Below are 6,387 nucleotides of genomic sequence, written 5' to 3'. Positions count from 1 at the left end.
AGGCATTTTATCATCTCACATCCTCACGAGAAGAGTACAGTATAATAAGCCATTTGGGGCGAGACCACATTCATGTAGCTTTTAGTACAGCATATTGTTATAATTGTTCTATTTTATTAGTAGCTAATGTCGTTAGTCTCAATCTCCAGTTTCAGGCATCCTCTGGAGGGCTTGGAATATATTAGCCCCGGATAAGAGGGGACTACCATAACATCATCCAAACCCAGACACTTTTGAAAATGAAAGGGGGATACCATTGATAATTGCCCTAGGAAAATAGGCATAAACTGTCCATCTAGTTTGGGAGGAAAAAATTAGTCAAAGCCTCCATTTGCAGAGACCTCTGAGGAGGGCAGAGAAGAGGGAATGGTCCCACCAGGCCAGGACACTGGGCAGATGGTCTGGCTCCCAGCTACCTCTGGACCTCGTCTTGAGTGTCCAAATCTCCCCCCTCACCACCACCCCTAAACACACCAAACAAGCTCTTCTTACGGTGTTTGCATTTGTGTTCCTCATATACTCACATGGCTAATGTTTTCATTTCCTTCATGTCCAAATAAACGATCCTTTCTCTGACCTTCTGAATGTGATGGTATGTCATTGAAAGGGAGTGACATGCTCTGATTTACAGTTTAAAAGGATCATTATGACTATGTGTGGGGAGTAGATAGGCCAGAGAGGAAGCAGAGTTGATTTTGAAAAACGGATGTGAGACAGAAGGGAGAGAGAAAAGGAAGGCAAATGTAAGCGAAGCAGGAGGTGGAGAGGGTCGGAGTTAGCAATATTTGTACAAACTCAAAGAAATGACAGGTAAGGTGACTAGTAGAGAGGGCAAGTGTGGGTGTGCACCTGGGAGCTCCAGTGAATGAAAAGGGTAGACCAGAGGCGCCTGGTTGGCTCAGTCGGCTAAGCGGCTGACTCTGGTTTCAGCTCAGATGATGATCTCAGGGTCGTGGGCTCGAGCCCCACATTGGGTTCCATGCTCAACGTGGAGTCTGCTTGGGATTGTCTCTCTCTTCCTCTGCCCCTCCCCTCTCTCGTGCATGCTCTCCCTCTTCTAAAATCAATTAAATCTTAAAAAGAAGAAGGAGGAGGAGTAGGAGAAGAAGAAAGAAAAAAGGAAAAAGGAAAAGAAAGGGCAGACCAACTGCCAGAGCTTGTGTGACCCCTTACAGTGTAAATTCTTTATTCCAGGATGCAAACCTGGTTCTCAACCACGGCCGCATCATCTGTCTATCAATAGCTGAAATGCCCTCCTCATTGGGGGAAGAAGGAAGGACAGGAAGCAATGCACACTAGTTGATGGATTTTCACAAACTCTTCAAAACGAAGCCTTCAGGCTGTCAGCTGATCAGTCCATTCTTCTCAAAGTCAATCGGCACCAGGCTGTGCTCTGAAGCTACAAAGACAGAAATACTCGCAGGCTCTTCCCTCAGGAAACTTACCATCTAACCAAACCCTCAGCCCAAGCGTTTGCTCAGATCTTCAGTGGTTTACCGTAGAGTTCAGTGCACTAGAGATAAAAGCCATCAGCAAAACAGAGTAAGAAAGAGCAGCATTTGTAAATTGCTGGACGGCAAAGCTGGACATCATGGCACATGGACCACCTAGACTGTATTTTTTAGACTGTATTTTTATTAGATACAAACGATATTAAATGATGACAAGTTAAATTTATGGATTTATGGATTTACATTCAACTCATCACGGCTACTTTTTAAATACACTATTTGCATGAACAATTGTATCTTCGCTACGGTGGCCTTCTCCACTGTAAATTATTTGTCTGTGTGCTTCCACACTGCCCAGTAGAAAAGTAAAACTGAAAATGGCCCTAAAAGGGAATCAGGAATTAAGACTGGCTATAAAGTGCCTTTCCATATCAAAAAAATATGTATCTGAACCACTTAATTACCAGTTAATTACATAGTTTAAATAAATGGAAATCTGTCCTCATATATCCTTTTCCTAAACACACCTGACAAGTAGGAAACTGTAAATATAGTTTTACATATGAATTAAAAAGACAATGAAGAACATTTTCAGTGTTAGTCTGCAATGATGAGTAATTTCCAGTTAATTAAAGACACTCCCTTTTTTTTTTTCTGTATAGGAAAACAAATATATTACCTATTTTTTTTTTTTAAGAAAGTTTCAGGCACACTACAGCTTGGAGGGGGGATACCTTGTTTTGGGTGCACCCATTGTGTATAATAATCTAAACCTTAATACGTTCAAGTAATACATTCAAGATCCTTCTGAATCTTCCCAGACCAAAATAAAACATGATACATTAAATGCTGATGAGATGAGAGGATCGCTCTTCACATTCCTGGGTTGAGTTCCTCTGGAGTGCTATTACCAGTGACGTCAGAGTGGTATCTTCTGAGGTCACAGGTCTAGCTTGTGTTTATACGACGGATAAAAACAATAGTAGTAATAATAATGATGATGGTGGAGGCGCCTGGGTGGCTGAGTTGGTTAAGCGTGTGCCTTCTGCTCAGGTCATGATCCTGGGGTCCTGGGATCAAGTCCCACATCAGGGTCCCTGCTCAACCAGGATCCTGCTTCTCCCTCTCCCTCTGCCCCTCTCTTCACCCCGCTCGTGCTCTTTCTCTCTCACTCTCGCTCTCTGTCTCTCAAATAAATAAATAAAATATTTTAAAAAGTAATGATGACGATGATGATGGTGACGATGGTGATAATGATGGCTCTAGAAGTGACAAGTGCTCTAGCACTTTCTCTGTGCTCGGTAGTCTAAGAGGCAGCCCCTCCATGTTTGTATTTTTGCAGTAAAGATCTATCACCCAGTTTGGTCAGTCGACTTGCCAGCTACACACACACACACACACACACAGAAACAAATGAGCTCCCCACACTCCATTCACGTCAGAACTCAACAGCTTGAGTAGCACAAATATTCTGCAGTCACTCATGAAAAGAAATTTTTAATAATAAATATCTAACAATTAATGGGCTGGTAGCTGCAATTGTCTTCAGGGCATACTATCTAATTTCCTTGCAATGTTTCATATCCTTACTTTTCACGCTGCAACAGTCTATCATTAAAACCAAATGCAGGTTTCTATCACTTTTATTTATTTTTCAAATCAACTTATAAATCAGTGCCAGGCCTTGTTACAGATGAGTTCCAATAAATTATCGGCTGTGGACAAATTCTGAATGTTAAACACTTCCTTTCTCTTCCTCCCACCCCTGGTCCCTGTCTGTTTCTCTTTCCCGAGTGTTCTTCCTCTCTCCCGCCCTACGAGCGGTGCTTCTCCCCGGCCCTCTGGGCCAGCATGCCTCACCAGCTGTGCTAGGGGTACAAATAACAGAGAGCCCTTAGTACTTAATTATGTGCTATTTAAATAATGCAAAAAGACATTTATTTTCCAGAGACAAATATCAATTTAGGAGACAAGAGTCATTTTACAGTCCTTGGGAAATTTACCTTTCTGATTTTCAAAAGTGAAAGCATTCTTGTTAGAGGCTTTTTACATCGTCTCAGCAGCCTGAGACTGATGACCGGAGGTCCATTTCTCAGAGACGTCAGTCTGTTTAAGCCGCCTGCCTACCTTTCCCCAACTGCCCTGTCACCTCTAAGAAGCCCTTTGGCGCGCGGCGACGGGCCCCTGCTAACTCCCTCTGGGAGGGTCGGGGGCACCGTATCTCAGTTTCTGCTCCTGCAGACATACGGTCTGCAGCTCACACGGGAAACATGAGACACCCTTCCTATAAAATGAAGGAACAAAGATTCTAAAGAGACATGGGCTGTTAACAATAACTTGTGACTGCCACGTGTTTACTTAAACTCATACACACATTCACAAAGTGTGTCTGAAATATTCACGTCTTGGGGCACCTGGGTGGCTCAGTCAGTTGAGCATCAGACTCTTGATTTCTGCTCAGTTCATGATCTTCAGGGTCATGGGATCGAGCCCTGTGTTGGGCTCCATGCTCAGAGCAGAGTCTGCTTGTCTCTGTCCCTCTGCTCCTACCTGCCTCCACACTCTTGTTCTCTCTCTCTCTCTGAAATGAATAAATAAAATTTTTTAAAAAATATATTCACGTCTTAGCTAAGAACTAAGAAAAGTGCTTTAAGATCTTTTCAAACAGCAAGATTTTCATGAAAGCCATTGTCAAAGTTGGTCTACTGGGTTGCGTCTTAAGTAAACAGTACAATGCGTGTCACTTTATCGCCTATCTTTGCCATGATTGTAACTACGATCCGTTTTTAGAGCAGCTAAGACCTATGTAGAGTCTACTGGATATTGTTCATTTGACAGCCTTGGGAAAACTCTGTAAAATGCCATTCGTAAAATTTGAAGTTCTAGGAGTTTTCCGGAACGGATTTCCAATGTTCTGTTTTTCAAGTTTTAGCAAAGTCTTCCCACTAGAACTCTACAGTAACCTAGGACAGGGACCATCTGAAAAGCTGAGTCTGGAAAGGCAGGTTGGGGACGGGCCCCAAATACACTCCCGGTGGGCAGCGCCCAGGAGATGTGATGTGAGGGGATGGGGCCTCTTTCTTCTTGCCTGCAGAACCTTGATATCTTTCATTCTTCGTTCTGCTACAGCGTGTCACCTTGAAGGCAGAGAACATGTTTATTCATTTCTGTTTTCCTCACAACACCTTAGCACTGTGTCTTAGCACTGTTTGGTGTCCAGTCGGGAATGGTATGTTCGGTAGGTAAGTGAGGTAAAAAGTTTGGAGCAGGTATTGTCCTGGGAAAATCTAGTTGGGTCTGTAAGTAAGGTACCGGGTACCTTGGTGGAAAGTGAAAGGAACCCAAGTCAAACAAGGTCATTTCATCACTTTGACCATGGCAAGCTTCTAATTACCACATATGCAAAAACATTCATTAAACACACATCTGCCGGGCATTATGTTTGGTATGAAGATGAGCAAAACAAAGATCTTGCCTCCATGTGGATTAGAATCCAAAGTGGGGGATGAGTGAGTGGTCGCAAAGCAACCTTGTAAGTGCTACGCCTAGGTTTATACACAATGACTTTGGAGTGAAGATGAGGGAAAGCTGAGAAGAAAAGGGAATTCCTCAATCAAGGAAGTAAAACCTAACCTCAGTCTTAACAACTGGAGTTCAAATGAAGGTGGGGAAAGAGGGCAAATTAGGGGAAATAAATCACACACACACACACACACACACACACACACACACACACACACACACACTATTGTAATGTCTGTTTAAGTCCAGTCCCTGTCTACCTGCTAAGACTCACCTGCATATTGACCTGCCTATCGGACATCGCCACCTGGATGTGCCATAGGCACTTCAAGATGAGCTAAAGCAAAATTGAACGTACAGATTTCTTTCCACCAACCAGATACCCCTCCTCCTGTGTACCTTCCTCATTGACTAGAGCCAGTATCCACCTAGATGCCCAAGCCAGAAATCAGGAGTCATTCTTAACTCTTCTGTCTCCTCCAACACCAAATCTAGCCTGGATTTCTAGAAGTTCTATTCCCTAGACATTTTTCCAAATCCTAAAGTCCATCACGAACTTTCACCTAGGTTATTCAAACTGCTCCCTCAATCTATTCTTGACTATTCCCATCTCCAAGTAATTTTCATATGGAAGAGAAAAAAATGCCATTTACATATGGCATTAGGTAAAGTTCTCACCCTTTCACACGGTCCAGGCTTGGGTGATGAGGATCGCGCTTCCCTCTCTAGCCATGATCCAGTGAACCAGCCCTCCTAATTTTGTTCAGTTCCTTGACTCCCTTGCTTATAAGCCATGTGTAAATTCTCTTCTCTGCCTGGAACATTTACATTCTCCCTAACCCATCCCCATTCCAATTTGTGTGGCACCTTCTGGTCTCAGCATGGACTTCACTTCCATCGTGGAGCTACCCTTGATCCCCCAGTTCTCATTAGGGGCTCTTCTGGGGCTCCTTGGTACTCATATTCTTTATTATAACACTCAACACATGGTTTTGTAATAGATTCACTGCTTTCTCAGTTCCCTTCTAGACTGAGCTACATAAGCTTTGTTTGTGGTCGAATTCCCAGTTGTTAACATAGTGTTTGGTGCATAGTAGATTCTTCTTCTTTTTTTTTTTTAAGATTTTATGTATTTATTTATTTATTTATTTAGAGAGTGGAAGCAGGAGGGTGGGGCAGAGGGAGAGGGAGAGAAAGAATCTCGAGCAGACTCCACACTGAGTGTGGACACAGGGCTTGATCTCACGACCCTGAGATCATGACCAGGACCAAAATCAAGAGTCAGATGCTTAACCAACTGAGCCACCCAGGCACCCCACGTAGCAGGTTCTTAATACATACTATTGATGCACCACTGGGAGGAAGGGAGAGGGGAGGCATGAGAAAAATAAGCCGCTTTAGTAAACTGCAAGTA

The sequence above is a fragment of the Ursus americanus genome, chromosome 32, assembly GCF_024610735.1.
Source record: "Ursus americanus isolate L20-20 chromosome 32, mUrsAme1.1.p, whole genome shotgun sequence".
In the NCBI taxonomy this organism is placed as follows: domain Eukaryota; kingdom Metazoa; phylum Chordata; class Mammalia; order Carnivora; family Ursidae; genus Ursus; species Ursus americanus.
This window is presented reverse-complemented; position numbering follows the sequence as displayed.